Below are 24,438 nucleotides of genomic sequence, written 5' to 3'. Positions count from 1 at the left end.
TTTCTCTAATACGAGTGTACGGAAGAATTACAAACGATACCGTTGAAACAGCCGTTTGTCGAACGCACGCTCGTTACACGTTTCACGCGTCAAAGTCATTTGCTAAATGCTGTCTATTGTTGGCCGAAAGAAGAATGGCAACGTATGTACGTAGAGAGCCACTCGACGGCTGAGTTTGCCGTCCAAATTCAGGAGAGCGTTTCGCGCCCGTACTATGAAAAGTCCTAACGTTATCCGAGACCGGTCGCTTTTACGTTTCGCGAAATACACGCGTCGACGAAATCGAATCGTGTCGATGAAATAAAGACGGCACGAAAGCCTGACGCATTTTCTATCCGACGTTTTAACGCAATACTCGCGTGTAAGCTGGCGTAAGTGTTCGTAACGACCGTTCTACTCGGCTCAATATTGCGATTGCAAGGAAAGGTAATGGCAGAGAGAACAAACCTGCACGTGATGCGTCGCACACTCATGAAATAACTCGCTACTTTTGTCACCCCTAACCTCGGCCCGCTTTCGCCCCTCCGTGCCGCGTTCGAAGAAACGCGAAGGGTGAACGAGCTCACGTGCACGCGTGTACGTGTGCCGGTATCTACGTATGCGTGCGTGAGTTTCACCGGGAGTTGAAGAGGCGCCGCGGAGAAGAGGGCAAGGGGTGGAATCGGCGGGGGCGGAGGAGAACCGGTAGGAGGACTAGAGAGGAGGCAGGCTGCTTGGCATGAGAAGCGTTCATCAGCCCCGAGGTTTTAAATACGAAGCGAGGAAGGGAACTAAGGAAGAAACCACCCCGTCTCTCTACCCTACCAGTGACGGATTGATTAAAAATCTAAGGGGCGAAAATAACATTGGGCGCCTCTCCGTTACGCCACGCTCTGTTTCCTTCTTACCGATCTTGGGACGCGAACATCGTGTCCCTGTGCCAAGTGTTTCTCTTTTCCTCTTTTCCTCTTGTTCTCTTTTTCTTTTTTCTTAGCACGTTTCGATTCGCGTCGCGGGCACATCAATCGAACGGGCTCCCGTTCGTCTTTCATCGTCGAAACGTCCCACGATCATCGGTCGTCCTACAAGGGGAAGAAAAGCAGTTACGGTATTACTAATAATTTCGCACGATAGATCGAAAAAGTAAAAATATAATATTAGCCGTAATAACGATCTTAAAATATACGCTGTGTCAAAATGTCGCTATTTAAACACAAGTTATCGAGCTCGGTAATCGAAATTTTTAATTTCGATTATCAAATTTTGCTAAAATCTGATACTGTATTTCCGGATCGGAAGTGAGGTCGTAGTCCGTTTTCCTTAACGACCGATACCGTGTCCGATATAGATTTTATCAGCTTCGTCCAAGACGAACGCGTTCGATCGTTCGCGCGATTCCTATCGTTCGAAGGACGACGATCGTACACCACTCGGCTATGAATTAGAACGCATTAGCGACGCTCCTTATGACGGCAATATGACCGACTCGTGGTGGAAGCGGATCGAGTTAGATTTGCATACGATACGTGGGAGTGGCGGCTAACACCGGGTCGAGCAGGCTTGCCTAAGTAAAGCCGAAAAGTAAAAATCGGCTGTGGCACGTTGGGTAGCTCATTGGCTTACGTAGCGGCTACGTGCAGTTTTAAATAGTCCGCGAAGGGTGGGTGGACCGACTACGGTAAGACGAGTACACCCCACGCTTTCTAGGAATAGGGGTTGATGTGGGTAAGTTGGATGAGGTGGGCGAAGACTAGCAAAGGAACGGGTCTGGCGCACGAGGGAAATAGGGAGAAAAAGGGCGAAAGAGATAGAGGCCGAGAAGAGTAGACGACGAGGGCTGTCGGAGATAAGACGCAAACGAACCCCCTTTCGCGTGTCTCGATCGATAGCTCCACGCGGAAAATTCGAAAGTAAGATGCAATTAAACAGCGAGCGAGGGTAAGCAAGAAAAGGGGTGAGTTTTCCAGCCCCGTAGGCCCTGTGCTCCCCACCCCTTCAGCCCAACCAACCACCCACCCATCCTCCTTCCTACCTTCCTCCGGTTCTACCTCTCTCTGGCAGCCCTCCGACTCCGTTGCCATCCCCGCGGTACACCCTTAACACACCCCCCCCGCCCCCACCCCCGCCCGCCAATCCACCACCTATCCTGCGAGGCTTTCCATCCTTCTTACCTTTCTTCTTCCACGATGTACACCGTCCCTCTCTGTTGGATGGTCCTTGCTCCGCTGTCTTTCTTTCACGCTCTTCTTGAGCGTACACGCTTCGGCCGGCGTCGTCGGCCCGAAGGGAAGCAACCCTTTTTCTCAACCCCCTCTAGTATTTATATTGAGCGTCTTAAAGCATCTCCCTGTCCTCCCCCTTTCTCTTTCGCCAGTTTACTCTTTCTCTCTTTCCTGTTGCCCGAACAACCCCTTCCCCCTCGACTCTCCTCCGCCTCTTCTTCTTCTTCCTCCTCCTCCTCCTCCTCCTCCTCTTCTTCCTCTTCTTCCTCTTCTTCCTCACCTCCCCCGCCCCGCACCGCGTGACGTCACTTTAAATACTCTTTTCGAGGGTGGTGGGTTGGTGGCTGGTGGGTATAAGGGAATTGGTAGTCGTTGCCTCTCCGGAGTAGAGGGAAAATCGTTCTATCTCGTTTCTCTTTCCCGTGTTTTCCTCTGTCCGCTCTTTCTCTCTACAGATGTCTTACCGCGATTCTTTCTCGTTTTGCGTACACCACTGCCTTTCTCCTTCTTTCCCGTGCGCTATCTCTACACCATTGTCCTGCCTCTTTCTCGTCTTCCTCCGTTTCCTTGCCTTTTTCTTCCGCTTCTGCCGTTTTCTGGACCTACCGTTGGCCATCTCTTTCCTAGTCCGCTCGACGTCCTACGACAACCGACTCTTCTTCTCCTCCGCTCTCCTTCCAACGTTATCTCGCTACGCAACGGGAATTAGTAAATATTCTCGAGGTCGGTGGCAGTGCAACGCAGACGGTACGTGGTGCATCCCTTTTACCAACAGAATCTCGTCTTTCCTTCCTCGTCGGAGTGCATGTCGTTAGAAGCACACGGCTTCATTTAGGTGCTTGGTCCTACCGCGAGTTCCTCTCACGCTGAATTGCGGCGAATTATGGACAGTAGAGCGTTCAACTTGATGTGACCAGTTCCGGACGTGGTTTGCACGCTGCTGTCTTATCGATTCGTCCCTTCGTTGTACGCCGTGACTCTGCTGAAATTGAAACCAAGTTGCTTTTGTTTATTTTGTAATAACGGTCGTTTAATGGTATTTTACTTTACGGAAATTAACGAAGATTTAGAATAACGAATAGACACGTGTACATTAAGATTTGAACGCAACAGAAATTATCGGTATATTTGTCGTTGCATTGTTTCGAAGACAAACCAAACTTATATGAAATACAATCCATGATTTTCATTTCAATTTTAACGCAGTCCTTATGCTATCCTTATGCTATGAAGTTACTGAATTTCATTGATAAATTGTATTTATAATTGGAATAATTTCTTCCGTAAGAGTTTTCTTTCGTAACGCAACTTGGATACATAATTCGATGTTTGATATGAAATTAACTTCAACTTTACCAACGGTAAGTAGTAGGTGTAATGTAAGACACGAAATTCCAACATGGTATACTCCTAACACCTTCGTGTTCTGGAATTTGCAACAGCAGCGTTTGTTTCTTCCAAATTGCAAAATGTTCCACCCTCTTGCTATTTCCCGTTCCAAATTGATACTTTTGAGATTGGGTCCACAAAAGACGCCACATATTTTTTCTACAACTGAAAGGCTGCAGGTTTGCCGCGTAACGTTGTTAAACGCATATCGTTAAACACAGCTTTGTTTTGGTCCCTGGTAATCTCCGATGTTTCGTTCCTTTAAAGTTAAACTTCCAATAATATCTTGCTTCGAAAATGATAATGTTCAGGTTATCTCGATGTTCCCGCTCGGTTCTCGATAATTCTTCGTAAACACGGAACCGAGGAATAATTTTTGGACGAATGTAACTTCGTTGTTATTGCGATTTCAAGATGAATAGATTCTCGATAAACGTATGTGAAAGTTGGATGATGTAACGCTATAGCATCAACGGCTATAAAGTTCGCGTCTTGCAGCGTTCGAGCCAGAAATTTATGGCCGTAATAAAATGATTACGAAAGAAATATGTATAAAGAAAATATTCTTATCGTTAGAAACTGGCTACTGTGACATAGACTGCGCGCGGTATACCTACTTCTGTTACAAGGGGAAGTCTAGGAGACTTTACTCGGTGAACTCCGTGTCGTTAAAGACACACGGTTTCATTCAAATACATACCAAACTCTATTCAGTCTTGATTTCTCCTCTTTAAACTGCCACGTAAAAGCATGCTCCTTTCTTCGCGAGTGCAAACTTATATACACACACGCGCGCGTCATCGTTTATTTAAAGGAGAGTTTTAGTGTTTGATATATATCAAATTTTTTAAAGTCCATTCTTTACGTAAAACCACGTCGTCAAATGTCGTCCATCCTTCGGAAAGCAATAGCCTCTTTATTTGTCGTTTAGTTAAAAACACGTATGAAAGTTTAATAGATTCGAGTATTCCACAAACGATAATCATCTGGCTACGGATTTTTATGTAAATTCGTATCTTTGAAGACACAAAGAAAGAGAAGCAATAGAGCTTGGATGGAAAATTGTTTTACGCGCGTAATATTAGAAAAAAACGCTGTACCTGTTTCCCCATAAGTGAATAAAAATCCGCAGCTTAATCATTCGGTCACTATACTAATGACACGGATATAGAAATATTTCTATTTGATAGCGCGTCGTTTTAGTCGGTAGGTTGCAAACTAATTGCAAAATAGGCTGTTTTAGGAAATAAGATTATAGATTGGATAATTTACATTTCATTGTTGATATCCAAGAATAAGATATTTCACTGAAATCAATACGCAAGGTTTCGATACTTATAAATTTGATAAGATGCGAATACCTTATGATTTATTCATCGTTGGAGAACAACGCGACAAACAAAACGTGATAAGATTTCTATGGCTGCGTTCGCTTCATAAAGTTTGATATAGAAAAGCATAGATCGGTGGTTGTTCGTTTAGCGTTGCCATTCGTAAAACTTCTCACGTAAGAACGTAGATGTTCGGGCATGTTACGAAAGTTTTCGATGCCACGGATACAAAGATACGGCGGGCTTCTGGGTCGGCAATCCACGATGTTTGCTCCACTTTGGGCTCGATAACGTTTGGTATGTGCTCGCGAGATCGAAACTAAGCATCGATACGTAAGAAGCGAACTACGGCGATGAATCATCGCGGCTAGAGAACATTGATTATCCGAATATTCGTTGTTCTTTTATCGTTGTCTTACATTTGTCGTTTTGCCATGTTTCGCCGCTGCAACGTACTCGTTTGTCTCGTTCAGCATTTTTAACTGCTAAATACCGAATTTCGATATTGCCAAAGGAAACGAATTGTCCGTTTTTAAAGTAACGTCCAACGTAGGCAAGTCGGACGAGAAGCAAAAAGAAAGCGATCGAAGGAAGAAAGCGACAAGATAAATAGGTAATTGGAAATTTTCAAAGTTAATTATCGTTGAGAATGAACGTCAAGCAACTGTACAGCGTAACACTCACGGAGTCGCTCATGGAAACGCTTTCTAGAGATTGGCGATCGTCCAACTTCGTGGAAGAACGCGAAAATATCAACTCAATTGAGACAATACGATGGATCGTTCGGCGAAGAATCGACAGGTTCTCCTTGATCCGTGAAAGTGAACCGTGTGCCCGAACACAAAAGGCAGACTGTAAAGGTTTGAGTACACGTATGATTGATGCAGGAAGTAAAGGAACAGCGGAATTTTACGACCTGCCATCGGGATTTTTGATTGACCGTGCGGCACGAACGAGGCCAGAACGAATTCTTCGTTACACGTGCTACAAGCGAGGAATTCCTCTTCCATAGCGGACCATCGGGCATGTTTCCATACGTATGCTCCGGTAAAATGACTAGGAATGCTCTCCTCTTTCCGGGAGGCACGAGGTATGCGCGAACGTGGTAGCTGCGTTACCTGGTACTCGTGATTTATTCATTCCACATACATAATCGTTCACCCATAAACCAAACGGCAGATACCTCTTGCTCGGTTGCCTACATCCCAGCGAATAACTATCTTCGGTAAATCTCTATTTTCCCGGCCGTTTAAGTTTACTATATAGGAAACGGTTTTCTGACTTTTAATACGGCTCGTTTTTTACCAACGAGATATTGCTTTTCTTCGCGCGGCGTAACATCCCTTTGGTTGATATACACTTCACCGATACTCAGCCTTTTAGTAACACGTATAGAGATATTTCGTGCGAAATTAACGATAAAACATCAGCCGCTACGTTACTACGTGGTTTCGTGTATATCGTTGATCGTACGCAAAGAAGAAAGTAAGCACGCGGGAGAGAGGAAAAATATTGCCAGACTAGAATGCAAAACACGCTGCCACATCGTCGGGCTTACCGAAAACAAAGAAAGAAAGAAAGACGTGGAACGTGGCCATGGATGAATTATTTCATCCATCGGACTCGGAGACTCGATCCAGGGACTTGGGCATTAGGCAGTTCGGGAGCGTTCGGGTCCGTGGCCGGACGAGACACGCTCCCCGACGAATCGGCACAAGAAACGAAACGAAACGAAATGGATCGCCGTAGACCGCTCCCACATCAATCATCTTTCGCAGTTTCGTGGTAGAAAGGATCGGTTGCGGAGCAAATCGTTCCATCGGGGGTCAGCCCCAGTTGCGCAACGAGTCAACTTCGGGCCGTGCTGTGAGACGGGATCCGTGGTACCGAGACGAGGAATACACCTCGAACGTATAACTGGTCTTGTTGACTTAACGGATCAATTTGATGCAAATCACTCGTTTGCGATATACACGCCGGGTTACAGTGCCCTCGGATTTCTCTATTCGACGTAATGCCACGTAGGGTGAGCGGCTCTCTCGGCACTGTCTTCGTCGCTTACCTATCGTTCGTCGTTGTCGACGTTCTACAGCCCTACCAGTTGTCGTATCCGCGACGGGGCATTTGGAAATTAGCGAACGGGCCAATTATCGGACCGACCAGCTACGTTAGTGGGGAGGGCCCGATTGCGCGACTCGGCCGATCCACTCGAGCTACGCGACAGCACCGCGGGTCATGGGGTGACTGTGGGAATCCTCACGACGCGTCACGATCGTTTAACGGACCTGTGTGCTCCATCGATGTCCAATCTTTTCGTCGAATCGGCAGAACGAACCGACTTGCTTCGATCTCGCAGCCACGTATTTTTCCAGTTTGCATCGTTTCTTACTTTAAACTCGATGTCACTACGCTTAAAACGTAAGTTCCTTTTAACGTGAAACGCCTATGTATAAATAATATATCGAATATCTTGATAGTATGTATCGTTACGTTTCAGATAATAACTGAACCGATATACTCTTACCAATTTATCGGTTCTTTGCTTTTCCTCTCTCTCTCTCTCTCTCTCTCTCTCTCTCTCTCTCTATGTAAAGGTACTCTTTACGATCAACATCATACATACACATTTTCAACCGTGTTTTTAACGATCATTCTCTAGTTGCTAAATAGATAACGTCGATTGCGATTTAATTTAATCGTCCGAGTAAAGGTACAGACCATTTTACGAGGAAATTAGACACGTTAGATATGTCGCGGTGACATATCGATATTTAAATATCGGAATGTTAAAAATGTAAATCTAGCATCGGCGGCAGATTATTTCAATGTTAGAATAAGTCGATATGTCAGCGAAACGAAGAGAAATTGCGATCATTTAATCGAATATTAACTAAGAGAAAGTTCTATTCGTAAATCGCTAATAACGGTTTGACAAATATTATCGAGAACGATCGATGATAGACAGCAAGAAAAATAGCGCTTTCAACTTATTCATCGAATTCGATAAGAAAAGTAACGAAAATGCACGTATGATTTCTGTATAAACGATGTAAGTTAAATGGAATATAGTTTCTTCGACTTAGTTACTTCAAAGAGGAGAACAGAGATAATGATATAACTATGCGGTGTGTCGAACAGTCGTCTGTAAGATTTATACATTGTCATTTCCCTCGAACCTGAGATTATAGTTACACGAGCAATGCAATGTTAATAACGATCGATGTAACCGTATGAAACGAATAAGGAAACAATCCGTGTTGCTGAACGAATTGAACAAAATGAAAATATGAAATTTTGCAACATCGATTACGTTTCCCCGAGTTGCTACTAATTTTTAGCGAACGAATAATTTTCGAGTAACAAGCTGTAAAAACCGCGTTCAAAGAAACGTTTAATTCCGGGTCTAGGGTCGTGCATTTGGTAAATCTGTTGAAATATACATCTTCCTAATACTATGAAACCAGGTTCGTTCGTGTGCATCGTAAAGAAGAATCGAGCATATTACCGCAAGTGCGTTACACGATGTAACGTTATTCTACTAGGTGTCTCGTTCAAAGTGTTGTAAATCGTTCGCTGTTAAAGATACAGGCAAAGCTTTTTGCGTATATCGAAGCTCGCTTGATTTGTAAAATATCGTGTTTGATGTTCAAAGTAACGGAACAGAGGTCGCTTCTTTTTTAACTCGATTACATCGTACGTGTAAAAGTAACATTTTCCGTTGGAAAATATTCCATATTCGACGATAAGGTCCTCGATACTACGCCTCGTTAAATCGTGGAAGAGAAATCGTCGACGACACGGCATGAAACACGTTGAGCAGGTCGCATTGATCTTTGATCCCTTTCATGTTTATTAATTAATCGTTTCCCCAACAGGTTACTTAACCACAGCGCGCAATGCGCCTAAACTGCTCTCCAATCGCAATCCTTTCCCTTAGCGCTTAAAAATCTGAAAAATCACGACCGTAAGTTGCGTGTAATCTCTGTAGTCGAAGATCCCATAGTCGTGCCACCGAGTTACTACTTCGTACTAGCGGAAAAGTCGATGTCGCGGAAACGAATGCGTCGAAGGGTCAACGGTGACGCGATGAACAAGCAAGAGAAGCAACGAGTATAAAGATGGTCGAAAAGTCGGTCGCGTGTGATGATGCGAATTCAAAGATGGTCTGCAACCGAGGAGTACGGAGTCGATCTTGAGTGGCCGTGGCGCGGAACAGCGTTCGATGGAGCGGAACTACTAGTCACCTGCTCGCTTCCGGCACGTCGCTGTGGTCGTCCTCCCTCTCTTCTGCCTCGTCCGCTATCGCGCGAACCCTCGGACAGTTCTCTGAACGTCTCAGCTATTTCCGTCTCCGTTAGCCTCGCCTCCTCCCTCTACCATCTTCTTAATTTCGTCTCGAGATAATACGCGACCGGTCTATCAAAACGACACGCTTCTCGTTACGTATGTGTTCTCAGCACCTTAGTAAGTACGCTACGGTTAAGTAACTGAACCGAGAATCGCAGCATGAAAAACGAAGCGAGCCGTTGCCTTAAAACGAATTGGCAGCCTAATTGCAATCGCAAGTGGTTTGCGAGAGGTTCGGAACGTATATTTGTCAGGCATGTTTCGTGTAATAAAATCGAAATAATGTCGATGATATGTCGTTATTACGGCACCGTTCATTCTCCAACAGCGTAAAATTATTACAGACTTCGCACCTCGCTTCAAGATTAGCGAAACCTAGTAAAAGAGAGAGGGAGCTGTCGGATACAAAAAAAAAGGGAAACTGCCATTAAAATCATTTCATCCTGATTTACGGTAAAATTTTGCACCTGCAGCATACTGCACGTGCTTTGAGTATAGGTCACTACTTTTCTGTCGCAATGATATCGAATTTAAAAAGTGTGTTTGCACGCGGCGCTATTAAAATTACAAGAGAAACGGTCAATCACAAATTTGACGTATAAATTCCTTTGTAGTCCTTTGCGGTCATACATAAGTTGTTACGTGACTACGAAGCTTTGCGGGTATGTAGGTACCTGGATATTTATATACCTACATATATACGATGTATCTATATAGAAGTCTCGGCCACACCGCTTGAAGCGTTCCACGCCTGGGAACGTCGAGCATGACTAAGCGTTCCGGTTGCTTCGGATCTGGACTGGACAAGCAGATCGAACCATCGACCGATGGTCTCTCGTTTAATCGGGGCACATTCAAACTCGGAACATGGAACTTGTAGTAGGCGACGAATACCAGGATTTCGGACGGTCGGTTTATTGTATTCGTTGGTCTCTCCCAAGATGCTCTACGTTCTCGGATACTCATTAAGTTACTTAATTAAACTTTTGCACAGCCAGTATCTTAGAGTATAGGATACTCTGAGAAACGACGTTTACGAAAGTGCGGAAAAGGTTTTAAACGAAGTTATGCAGAGATAAATATGAAATCCAACCTTCTGACTCTATTATTACGGAAGAATCTTTTATCGTATCTAAATAAGTATTGGTCGAGCGGTACGATTGATTCGATCGATTTCACGAAATGTAAGCAAATATAACGAAATAGCCAATTGTTTATTTTTATTTCTATTATGGAAATTTTAAGTATGAGTGATAAGTGACACGTAAGAGACATATAATGAAATATACTACACTAATTCATTAATGGTGTTAAAGACGTACGAAAATATGCATATCGGTTGTCGTATTTTAATTTCGGAAATTACAAATTTATACTTTCAGCGGGAAACGTCCGAATATAAATACGATCGTAGAACGTACCCGAATAAACGGAACCTACAGTCGCTGAATGTCCTTTCCCTGCGTCGTTCGTCCCTACTTGTGTCAAATTATCATGGTAGGTACGGTAAGAATCCACGCTGTTTCGGTCGGTCTTCAATTAGCGCATTTAAATCGAGGATTTAAAAGGATTTAAGCTAAGAAACGGTCTCGTTTAAAGTTTCGGTCTTGCCGACGCTAATCTTCGACCAAGGCTTAACCACTAACCTCCGACTTCCTTTTGCCATCCACTTACGATTATGCGTATAAGCAGACGGAAATATCGGTCGCCGAGGACACCATTCTCTATTATTCTATTAGGAAAGTACCGCGGCAACGGAATCGAGCGACGTCGGACGATGATAGCCAAAGTTCTCGATCGCGTCACCGGAAATCGTAGTCGATGATCGACGCTCGGCGATTGATTCGCGCGAAACGATCGCACGTGCGCTCTTTCGTCGAAACTGGCTAATAAGATCGAACTTTCGAACCTACTGTTCTTGCTATTACCGCGGAATGCTTCGAGCTCTTAAGATCGAATTTATTATTCGAGGAAACGTTTCTCTGATCTAGCGAACATGCGCTTTCTCGCCAGGCTCTTCTACGGGTATACGGTACGAGACTCGTAGCTATACGCGGGACTGCTGACTTACTCTTTTGCACGACACGAATTCGTCTAACTTTATATATGTACACGTTATAAAACTGTATGACTATCGTATTTGTACATGATTTATTTTATATGGGTGTAGAGAGGAGATCCAACGAAGTAAACGTATCGTGCTATTGCCGAGAGGAAGCTTGAAATTCCTTTGAAGCAATAAACGTTACGATACCATCGTACCTATTAAAACGAGAACAATGTAAACTTCGTTCTCGATTAATGTGGTGCAAGTATGATTCGTGAACAGGTGAAAGTTTAACGATATTGCGTAAAACGGGAGTTAGATAAAATCGATATACCGATACCGTAACGAAAATCAGACGCTCGACAACGGCGATTCGAGATGGTCGTAGTTTTGGCGAGTGCAACAAGACGCGTGTGTAGAAACGGAGAAAACGGCAGAGGTGAGCGAGGATATCGGGACCTCGGTTCGTATTGCTGTGCGAAGCCCCGGGTAGAGAGGCTAAGGGGCCCATTACGCGGCCATAAAACCGTAGGCTAGGCCTCATGCACTGTTATACGCATCCCGTGGAACCTCCGCAAAAAAATACCACATTGTTCTACCCACGACACTCGCGTATACCTGGAACACGAGGCGGCCAGGCTATTCGGCAGGGGATATTAAGTAAAAAAAGGCTATTACAGGCAGCCATCCGCGAGAGAGCCGCCTCGAGCGTGCTTGATAACTTGGAGGATTCTGGAAATCGTGAATCGCGTAGGTACGCTTTGTATCCGTTCGCGTGCTCCGGAAGAATTATTTCGGATGTAAAAAGTACGAAGCGTTCGCGACGAACGGAGAAGTCCGTGAAAGAGCAAATTGCCGCGGATATTGCTTCTGAAGTATTTACTGTTTTGTAAACGTAGAAATATTAAACGAAACGAGGAGAAACAAGGAACGTTTGGTGAATTTTTTGGAAAGTTATTACACAGACGTAGTCCCGTGTTTTATCGTGCCTATTGTAAGCGTCGCTGCCTCGTCTGCGATTTCGCCGGTGGTGCAACGACGATGACGAGCGGCCGAGCGAGTAGTCCTTGGATCTCGGGTTCTGCACCTGTCATCGCGAGCTATCAAACGGTCCAAGGGGGAGAAATCGAAATGCGAACACTATGTGTGCGGCAAGCGTGAAGCACAAGTTGGCTACAATGCTGCGTTTCGTTGCCAATGTGCTGTACGACCTTCGATGCCAAATACGACGCGCGGCTGCATAAAGTTGTTTCCGCATCGTGTTTGCGAAATCATCGAAACGCAAAATTTAGCCAACCCGAGGTTCGTCCGCGGCGAATGTCGCCCTATACATCACCTATACGCCCTCGACTATACGAGTATAAATGTAGTAGTGGAATTTGTTTACTTGAAGATCAAGTGAATCGTTGTGCGTCGTCGATGCGATAAACACAACGATAAAGTAAAACGTTCGTTACGCACGACTGTTAAAACTTGTACCGACACGATACCAACAAATGGCTTAAATAGATGAAACGAACAAAGTCTAAGCTTCGATCGTTGCTCGTAAAATTGTTAAAGTAAAAACGTTGAAAGGAAATGGCCGTTGAGAAGATGTTGCATCTTAATGCAGCTTCGGTATCATACGACGCCGGAACTGTACCATAAATGTGCAACTATAAGAAGCACTCGAATCAAAGACACATGCTCGATAACTCGCTGGTATAATCGAGGCTGATTGTAATATCAAAGTTATATATAGAACGCTGAAGAAAGGAAAAGTAGATATAATGGTCGCGTGACAAGAAGGATATCTTATATCAGTTACATAAATTATCAGGGATATATGATATTTGCAGAAATATACAGTATAACAGGAATTGTACGGCACAAGGTATAATCCTATATAATCGTATATAATCGCTCGCAGACAAAAATAAGGTAAGATATTGTAATAAGGTATAATAATACTCGAATGGTTAGAGTACCACTTAATTTTTAATACAGAGTTCGGTCGACGTTTGCACGCGAATGTAAAAACGCGATATCGGCAACGAGCGTAACGAATCTTCGCAACGAGCCACGAGTACGTCAAGTGTCGTCGCCGAGTTCTTCTCTGTTATAATAATCCAGTGTGAACAATGCGTAGAGCTGACAATCACGACGGTGGCTTGAAAAATATTTTTATTCTCCGCGACATGAGGTTGGCTGAGTTGCTTGAAAAATTATGCACCGCTCTTGAAAAACAAAAGGAAATACCGTAACATCCAAAACCTACGACGTTATGCCACGTTAACTCGGGCTATCTCGAATAAAATGATTCCGTCCGCGACGAGAAAAGAATGGAGGGAAAGGGGTTGGGAGATGAGCTGGGATGGCATGGAGGTTAGGATAAGGGAAGTGGCGGGAAGCGGGCCGTCATCGGTAGGGTGCAGGCGCGAGAAAATCGCGGTGCCAGGTATCGCGTTACTAATTCAGCAACCCCTGAAATACACCCATTCATCGGCGCACACCAGGTACGCGGATGTATACAGGAGAAACCGAGGCCTCCTACTCGGATCTCTATTCTATCTCATCGTCGTCAGCCATGGGGTTCTGGAAACAGAACGACCCAGTGTGCAACCGAGATTCACGAGAAAAAAAAAGAAACAAAAAAGAAAGAAAAGGAAAGAGGGTTCGCCGTAACGTCGATCGGCGAGACGAAGTCGGACGTAACTGCGAACCGACGAAAAGAGTGCGACGCGAGATGTTGAGAGAAAGAAAAGCGGGAAAGGACCAAGAGGGAAAGGAATGAGGGAAAGCCTGGAGTGTGGAATGAGAAGGAAAAACGGGTCTATGTCTCTCTATGTATATGTATACGTATATACACGTATATACATATATATATATATATATACACACACACGTATAAAGCGGGAGAACGAATCGTGTAACTGTGTAGATAGAGACGAAAGGATGAATAGAAGAGCGGAGCGAGAAGCACGCGAGCCAAGGAGAAAGACAGAGCCGCCCGCAAACTAGAAAGAAGAGAGTGGAACGAGGAACGGGAATCGTCAGAGATAACAATGCGAGCAACAGAGAACCGAACCGGAAGCAGAGTCAATGACTGGAGCTGCGCGAGTCAATCCTTTCGAGGTGACAAGAAAACATACGCGTAGATTAGACGCTTCTGGATCACCGTGATGCCGTACAAGTTTGATCCGATCAGTCGTGAGAATGGAACGGAGATTACTTGAAGCTTGGAAATTTCGGATAAAACACAGATGGTTTCAACTGCAGCCGCAATTGCTGCTCATACGATACTCGGAGGAAAATTGCAAGAGAAAATCTTGCAGTTATAAAATTCTAGCTTTGCAACACTTAATCTATGAAATTTTTCGATCTGTTAATTCGTAAAATAAATTGTGTAATTAAAAACATAGGTGACTACTATTAAAAATGTTTCTCTTATTGATATAACGGAATATAATTGAAAGGTCGAATCGTATTACGCGATCCAGCGACAAAACGAAAGTTCTGTTTTCTTTATTTTGCTCCGTAAGATGGAAAAACGAGCAACGATAACATTAAGTACGTATAAGGAGTAAAAAATTAAGCAAGAGACAGCGAGGTAGTAACTTAAGGTTTGATAAAAATGGAGAAAGTTTCGGTAAAAGTAGAATTAAGTTGATTTCGAAAGGAATTTCGCGCGTAGCTCGGCGTATTGGTAAAACCTTCCGTCATGAATGAAATCGTGGACAGGAGGTCGTATCGAGACGCGAATCAATTTTCTTCTTCAGCGAGAAAATCCACGATCGAGCGTGCGACCGTTCTTATCGAGGGAAAAAATGCCGCGCGAATTATGCAGCGAGCGGATGCGAGCGCAAAAAGGATATACCGTGCTGTGAAAACGAGAAGACCATCGAGTGATCTATGCGATTTTAACGATATCGCGATTCTTTAATAATCGATGACTTTATGCGTAAACGGTAAACGAGGGAAGAGAACGCGTTCTCTGTTCGATGAAATATTTTATTCTTGCTCGAAACGAATGAAAATGAAAATAAGTACACGGCATCGTTATTTGCACCGTTCAGAGTAACCTTCGGTAACATCAAAGCTCGTATTTCACCGATAATATCACCGGCAAGCGATCTTTGGACGATCCGTTTCGTGTACAACAACGAAACGCCTCTACACGTGCGTTGCGATGACTATCGTTTTATTACGCGTCAGTTTTTCAGCGAGTACGCGTTTTTTTCTGGATCGATGGCCGTCGATCGAACAGAAGCTAGCGCGGCTGTATCCCGAGTACTCTGCTTCCCACACTTGACTCGCACGACCCCACATTAACTTCATTCGTAACTCGCTCGAAGCCGAGATGCGAGACTGATGCATGTCCGACAAATACAGAAGAAGAGGAGGACGCTGGAGCTAACCATGCCGGAGTGTATTACGAGAATCGATCGGCTTCCTTCTTGTTCTTGTTCTTCTCCTTCGTCCCCATCCTGTTCTTCGACCGAGCGCGGTGGTAGTTACTTCTTCTAACCGACGCGACGTCTCCTGAATGAATGCTGCTTCTCCTCGTCGGAACTTTTTGTCCCGTTTGTTTTCTCTTAGTCGTCGATGCTTTGTGCAAATTTTTCCTTCGATCGCAGAGTGTACCATCCAATTCTGCAAGAGGAATCGCGAAGAACTGCGGTTAATTAATTCCATGGGTCATATTCGTTGCTCGAATACCCATTTCGATTTCACGCCCATGTCTTCGCTTTAACGTTTCGTACAGCATTCGCTCATGGTCGTGATAGAAGCAAGGAACTCTTATCGAGATTTTCGATTTCCTATTTACTAACGCGTTCGTATTTATTAAAAACTTTTGTAAGAGCGAAGTGGCCGCCGTTTTTCTGCGGCTTCGATCGTTCCGTCCCTCTGAAGATTTGCTAACGCGAACGTTCTTCTCGCTTTGGTAGAACTTTGGAAACGTCAGTTCTTTCCACGACTTGTGAACGGCACGAGACTCGAATTTTCTGAGCCTTTAACCCCGTAATGTGAAAAGCTCTGGTTTCCTTATTCCTTTGATCTTCAGCCAGCAACTTACCTAACCCGTGGATCCAGCTCGAACATTTACATCAATAACCTCTGGCGACCGATAGTTTCGACTCCGAATTCAATTTATAAAAGAGATCTCGTCGAAGGATGCCGGGTATCGCGACGACCGATGGAAGAAACAGTTAAGGAAATCCGAGGGAAACCTATTCCTTTGTACTATTTCTATTTAAATTTCAGTGAAAAATTAGGAAATCCCGTAAAAACTTGTACTATTTTCGTAGATTAGACTCTGACGAGATAGCCAATAATTAACGTTCCTCGTTATAATTATGACTATTATTCAAGTTTAATGATATTCTTTGTACGATTGACTTGATCATTACGTTATGTTAAATTATGGATCTCATGGAATTATAATTTTTTGAAATTGACGAGATACACTTTAAACGAGTATCGAAATCTTTAAAAACGTATCTTTTTCCGAACTACTCCAGACCTGCGTCTTTTTATTAAATAAATTAGATAACAGATTAATCGTGTTAAGCACGTCAAACTCGGGGAGAGGCGGAGCACTTCTAATTCTATCTCACTCTAGTTGTGTTCTTTTCAATCAAAATTTACAGCGACTCTACTCCTGTCTGCTGCAAAGCTTCGTCGTTCGAGCTTCGTCTTTGAAATATCCTCGATTACGTCTGTGACAACGTGTATATGATATAAAATTCCGTTTATCTAATGCCTAAATATACAAAGGAAGAACACAGGAAATACCGTAGCAAAGACACGATTTACTTGGTCCGCGTTCGATACGTAGGTAATTGGTTCTGTCGATAGAATTCGGAAGGAATCTGCTGGATATAACAAAACTACTCTGTCTTTGTGTTCGCGGTTCGTATCCGTCGAGAGTTCACATATCCACAGGTGTGAAATTACCTGCTTTCGACGCGCTCCTCCTTTTTTCTCCGACTGCGATTTCACAGTTGGGCTGTGGGTATGGGCGTTTGTGCGTGTCCTGCACGGTTGTACGTAATCATGACGGATAAAATCCACGGATTCGGCTCACCGTTGCTGCCTGTTAACTCGTGAGAATGTACCGAAGAATAAAAACTGGCAGGATACAGATGTAGACGAGAGACGCGCGGAGAACCAAGTTGTTTCTTGTCTTTCGTTCGACGAATCCGCCTACGTTTCATTGGCCACGCAGCTGGCCCGCACGTCCCTGTTTAAAGTTCTGCGCACATACCGGAACAAACCGCATCGTTTCATGTTACACGAAATATACGAGTTAATTACATACGTTGGATATTTCATCGTAATGAATTTCCCGGTGGTACGTTGTAATTATTCTCTCGTCTCGATAACATTCTTGGAACTAATGAAAAATAAGTACGGCGTTCACCCTTATACGAATATCGATTTTGAACTTTCATAACAAGATGTAGCTAATCTGAGAATCATCGATCGAATTTTAATTTCCAATCCGACAAATCCTACAAATTTTCAAGTCTCATTCTGATTTTGAAAGCTGCATTGATTTGTAGAAAAGAGAATTAGGCAGGCTGCAATAATGACTTCCTTTTCGGTAATCGCGATATTTTCTCAAAATTCTCCAACGTTCTGTTCGACTGAGTTTAAATTGCGTCTTGCGACGCAAGTCCTAAAATTTTTTGGCCAGCTGGGTGCCTTCTAGATTTTGTGCCGGCAATTTTTTCACGGTTGATCGATCGGTTTCTCGCTGTCAATTGTTTTGTATAAACGGTACGTGGTACTCGTCGACACAATAAATCATCGGTTAAAGATTGTTTTACGTAAAAAGCAAAGAGAGTGGCCTACTGCAAATTTGAAATACTTGGAACAAAGTGACTTACGTTCTTCGAATCGACATTTATACAGAATACTAGAAAACTTTTTTAAAGCTTATAGCTTTTACCAAACGGAGTAAAAAGTTCTTAACCAACGCAGATTCTAAAATCGATACCTTTGTCGTGCCGTTATTTCCGATTTTTCAAATTTCATACTAATCATTCTCAGAGAAAATAACGCGATTCTATTATTAAATTTCTTTCATAAGATCAACAATTTGTACCGCTCGCAGTGAGCGCTATAAGCCTTTCAAATTGCAGATCCTTACTTTTCTACGCCGTATAAATTACAAAGAATCCAAGGGACCAATAATATCGAAATTATTCGACGATTCGTCGTTCTTCGTTATTTTTAGTCATTCGTTATCTTCGAACCCGACAAACTCTCATCTTACGAAGTGCTTCCAATGGTTTCACCGTTTGTCTAACAAATTCGCTTCCTCGCCGAGCAGAGCTACGCTGTTGGCAGAGAAACGCGATTACAAAGAAGCGATCGGCTCGCTACGATGCATTTACGCTGCGTTCCGTCATTGAAAGAAACCACAAAAATGAAAAGTTCGTAGCTAGCAAGCAAAGCCGTCCGGCACAAGATTCCCTGACATCGCAGTAAGGCGTAAGGAGAGAATGGAAGCACTGCGGAGGAAGAAGCAGGGCGAGCCGTACGGTTAAATTGTTATGACATAATTAGGGGAGATCCGAGTAGCGTCGGCGGTGGTGGTGGTGGTGGTGGTGGTATTGGACGACGACGGAGTCGAAGACGAGGGAAGCGAAAGAAAGATCGCTAAAAGTCGAACTCGGAATCGAATGAACCTGCCGGCGCAACCATTCATTCTTCGTTCGGCCGTGGTACCATTTGACCAGTTCATTCAGGGATTTAAGACTTTTCTCAGAGCTCGGCCCCCTGGCTTTGTTTCGTTGCCCGTTTCTTTTTCATCTGTGGATCACCACCACTCTTGTTCTCGTCTCGTTCTCTCTTTCGCCACGTTCTGTTCAAGATGCAGTTACGCTATCCGGCGTCACGTGAGCGCAATTTTCTGCGCCGATGACGGGTCGTGCAGATCGAGCTACGAACGCTTCGAACTTATCCGCATCGCGTTTTACAATCTAGCTGCGAGTTCTCGGAACGTGGTCCGTCTCTTGTCCACTGTAAATCCATCTGGAAGCCCGGCGTTCATATTTTATTTCCAGTTGTCCTCCGCTAACCCTCCGCCGGGGTTAAACGAGGTGAACGTGTCGCCGTGCCACCGCGTAATGGAAATTGAGAGCAAGAGTTAATGACCGTTAACGCGAAGCAAAATGGAGGTTGTATCGACGTTTTCTTTTTTTTTTTTTTTTTCGCCACGAAGCGTAACCTCGAGTCGAAAGCGTTGGATATCTATCTGAATCGATAGAAAGCGTAAGACTTTGCGATTATTTATGGTGTTTTCACATAGATGTTTGATATTGCCTTCTCCAGGCTAAATGCTGACGACCTTACGATACGTAATGGTACAGGTCTGATAAAGAGCTTGCTATAAGAGAAGAGAGTATAATTTACCTATATGTGAAACATCAAATTTTGCGAATTTTTAAATTATTAAAATAAGACTTGATCGAATATCACACGGTAATTCTTTCTCTGATATAGATATGTGCTTTACAGAGTTAAAACGCGAATGTTTTCGTTCTTCGGAATGTGAAAGGTAAGTGATTTTAATTTTTTACGAAAGTGAAAACTTTCCGTGCAAGGAACTTTCTGCAGATAAAAAGCTAAAATGAATTTCATATAAAAAGGAATTATAAGCAGGCGTACGCTGCGGACAGAAAGTTTAGAGGTAATACGACGCTTAAAAGGATGGACCGCAAAAGATACGCATAGTACTTCTGCTTTCAATAGTAAATTGCAATTTATCGATCGTTCTACGTGCCATGCAATTAAATTAGCAGAATGTAGGGAAATTGTTTCTTCGGGTATTAAAATTGTAGAAATGAAAAATCATCGAGAATACGTTAGGATATATTACGAATATTCCTTTTGTGTATGAGATTCAGTTTACCGAAGTAGTATCGAATATCATAAAGATACTAGAATATATATTATTCAGTGGATGTTGAATTAAAGATTGTATTAATAACATAGTAATGTTAAATGTATCGACCAATTTTGATACCAGAACGGTACCTGCCTTTAAGCAGTTCATTTAGTTCAGAATCCTTGAAAGTTGTAGAAATTTTAAACTGACCACTTGCCGGATTTAAACCTCATCAAATATTCGTGAAGTGAATTAGAGCATCGAGCGCGGAGACTCGATGTATTCAAATAAGGGCCAATTATTTCCATTTATTTTAAAAAAATAAATATAATCGTATTCCAAATGACCTGATTAATCGATCGATCGAGTCTGTATATTTCATACTATATTACTATTCTTTATACAAGGAGCATAGTATCTCGGGTAAGATGCCGACGCGGTTGTAAATTAATCGAATACACCGATAGGACTGTAAATGAATACGTTAAAATAACGTACAGGATTCAAAAGTGCTGGAAAGAAATTCGACAAGGTGATATATCGAACAGTAACAGAGATTCCATACAGTATTCTTCGACGCGATATTCGATGAAAGAAGCGACTCGCGTAACGGTTACTAAATCCCTCGATGACTCGTAATATGTTCAACGATGCTGTCACTGTACTTATACGACTGGTAACGCGAACTTCTTTCTCTCTTTTCTCTATTATCTCTTTGTCTCTATTACCTGGTACGTAAATAAATACGAATTCGATATAAAAATGAACGTGAAAACGAGTTTCCATCCGTCGACTAGCAATGAAACCTAACTGAAACGATAGTACTCGACATAATGGGACTTAAACAATTTTCTCGCTAGTCACGGTCGAAAAGGTCTTGCCATTTACTCCTCGTGAAATTAAACACACGTTCTCACACGAGTACGACGAATTAAGATCCATACGTGATAATCGTTCGTTCGGTCTTTTGCCCCGTCACTGATTTCATCTCGGGAAGAGCCTTGCATCGCTCGCGAAATAGCTCGCGTGATACACAATCTAAAAGTCTCTTGCTTTCTTTTCTGCTCAGTTTCAGAATGTTGCTAACGAGTCGTATTCCTGCGAGGATAGAATCGATGCACCGTACAAACTCTGGAAACGTTTTAAACGATAGTTTAGAGATGTTTCGTTACGCGTTAACGAAAACTGAAGAAAAATCTAAAGTCCAAAAACCTCTGACAAACAAACAATGTTGAATGACTCGATATTAAGAGTAGAAATATTCTATGATACGGGCCGTGTAGATATCGTAAATCGTAAATACGAGAAGAAATAGGAAATTTCGGTTCGCATGTCAGAGTTTTACGACCCGAAAGAAATGTTAAATGTTAAAAGCAACAACGTATCGCGTTACACGTTCAAGCACTACTTGAGCGATTTTATTGGAGTTGAATCGTATTCGCGGTTTAATTTGAAGGCAATCTTCCGGGAATAGCCAATTATGTATTCCGTTAATTACCGAAAGTTTCGGCTTAACAATCGATTCAGTTTTTCCTCGATTTAGCTCGTATCCAACGGCGCTTGAAAGTTCAGCGGACTTTTTCACTTCGTTCCCTATAGCATACGCTGCCTCTACCCTTCGCAAATGGGAATCAACACCATACGAAAGTCAGTTTCGAGGGTAGAACGCCTAACCGGGAAAGTCAGCGTTTTCAGCGTCGACGGAAGAGCCCGCCAACAGCGCGGTACTTTGTTAACTTACACGCTGCCTAAGCTCTGCCATCGCTCAGCTATCTGTAGGGACCTTTGGCATGTAATCACATCGTGAACAGCATTGTACGACAAATCGAATCAGATCCAAGAAGGGAGAGGAAGAGCGAAAGAGAGAGAGAATACTTCTTGGCCGGAGAGGGTTGCTCGATGAATGGATAGAAGAGGAGGAATGAGAGTGGGATGAAAAAGACGCACCGATAGAACAGAGAGAGATATTCGGAACAGACAGAGTCAGCTCTGCTTGTTGTATCTATACCGATAGATCAAGCTTTCTGAATGAAAAATGTAATAAAATGGATCACGGTTACGGACTAATTATAGTACCTGGATGCATAGATATAAAATGTCCTCCTTTTTTGTTTGTTTCTCTTTAAGTGAAATTTTTATACATGTAAATTCTATATCAGAAAAACGATAAAACGATGTCGTGAAGAATATGACGAGGGGATCGTGGGTAAATGGGTAAATGTGTGTGGCAAATGCAATGGTGGAACGTTCGAGTGATTATTAAGTTTTCGAGAAAGAATATCTCATATTCTTTATTTATAGAATGGCCCGAGGAATCGATTCATGCGAAAGAACTCGTACAATTCCCTTTAAAAAGGAAATTTAATTGCACTTGTGAAAAAGGGTCGCTTCACAAATTGACAAAGTTCGTTAATGTATATTCGTAATACAGCTCGCATACATATGTGTCATACGGGCTGCGAATCGCGATACCAGCGAAGTGAGGAAAATTTTCTAGCACGAGATAAATTAAAATGTCAGAATAACTTTCGCGATATTTGTTTCTCAAAAAACGAGCATTTGAAAGTTGATCTAATTCGCGCGTACTTTGCTTGATGGGGATATTTCCGTGATGCATATGGCTATAAACCGCCACTATGTCAGTTTCTGTACACAATGCAATGTTACAGGGTGTTTACTATCAGGATTGTCGCACGTATTACTGGCATTAACTATCAGTTTCTACCGAACCAGCGAAATAACACGTTATAGCAACGAAGAGTACCTACACAGATATGCATCTTACATTGGAAACGTGTAGTGAAAATGCATCTGCTGCAACGAGTTATTATCTTATCGTGAACAATATCCTAATCCCTTCCATCCTAAGAGAAGGCTCTCAATGGATACGATTCTTTTCAGTTGCTGCACGAAAGTCGTTACACGAATCAAGGAATTCGTGATTCGACATTTTCTGCGTAATATTAGAACTATACCGCGGGCAGCACAATCTCGCAGAACCTAAAAGTTTCTGATTTTTATCTTTTCCATCGATACCAATCAAATACGATTCATTTACGTACAGTTTATTGTCACCCGTTACGTTTATTATTTTAACTCTGACATCTTGAGAACCAGTCGATAGATATGTATCGACAGTGAACAAACTTTGATACTACGTTATGTCTAGGAACAGTCACGATAATAAAATTTGCTTTGTAATCAAATTTATTACATCGGGTATCGATCAGAAGGACACGCGAACTCGATCGGCTTTGAAATATCTTTTTTGAAAAACGAAGCTGCGCAATATAGAATGTCATTCTGCCGTTTCAACTTATTTTCAGCCGTAGAATCTCTCTCGTTCCATTGTGGTTCACGATTCGCTTCTCGGTCTGAAAGCTCCGAAAATATTCATCTAATTGTTTATCAAATACAAATTATTAATCAAATACCAAAATTATTTATCAAATAAATCTATAAATTACAAGTAAGAAAATATTCAAGATAACTTCTCATAAAGAATGCAGCACGTTTCTATTAGAGGTAAGAATAAGATCTATAATAAGCGAGCCTAACGCAAACCCATTAATAGAAAATAAGAAAATGGCAAATAAGTAGAATCACTGTCTATTTCTGAGATGGCGAAGAATACGTTCATTCGTTTTTATCGGAACACAACGTTGCTATACAACGTATGTATGTATGTGGAACCGTTACGAAAAGTCGAGATATATAGTAAGAGTTTATTTTATGGTTCCTTCTAACAGAAACCTAAAATACCTTCAAATATTAGAAGCGTTATTTCCCAAGCATATTCAGATTCTTATATATATCGCTTCGATCTTAATGTTCTACGCACTTACGCGCTATCGCTCAAGGGTATATTACGGATATTTGTTTATCGCACAATTTACGAAAATTCACCTTTGCTAAGAATTCACCAAAATATCCAAATACGTAGGTGCGATAGTGTATGTACACGTCCTGATATACATCCAGAGACTGTGGAATCGGAATACGTGCATACATTGAAACACCTCCGTGGGGGTCTTTATCGCTGTAATTCGTTTAAAAGGAACTACACGGGCGGGCCGTGAATGCCCTCTTAAGTCATGCTACGCGAGCGAATGTGGTTACCTGTGCGCGTCTGTACGATACTCACACGCCGCCGAGTATAATTGTACGTCTCACGAGCGTTTCGTGACGCGGTTAAATACATTTTTCGGGCCGGATGATCGATGAAGCCCGATAAGCGTGTTCAAT

At 42.8% G+C, this 24,438-nt stretch overlaps 1 long non-coding RNA gene across 2 annotated transcripts in view; it reads right to left on the bottom strand.

Moving 5' to 3' along the window:
- Nucleotides 1-24,438, bottom strand: part of LOC117210444 — a 52,579-nt gene that overhangs the window by 3,689 nt on the left and 24,452 nt on the right. For both annotated transcript variants that reach the window (XR_004488105.1, XR_004488104.1), the window contains exon 2: nt 2,151-3,183. This is a non-coding gene — a long non-coding RNA (uncharacterized LOC117210444). The remainder of the gene's footprint in view (nt 1-2,150; nt 3,184-24,438) is intronic.

Source organism: Bombus bifarius, unplaced genomic scaffold, assembly GCF_011952205.1.
Source record: "Bombus bifarius isolate JDL3187 unplaced genomic scaffold, Bbif_JDL3187 scf7180000008203, whole genome shotgun sequence".
In the NCBI taxonomy this organism is placed as follows: domain Eukaryota; kingdom Metazoa; phylum Arthropoda; class Insecta; order Hymenoptera; family Apidae; genus Bombus; species Bombus bifarius.
The sequence above is the reverse complement of the archived record's forward strand: the minus strand, read 5'-3'. Positions and strand labels throughout refer to the sequence as shown.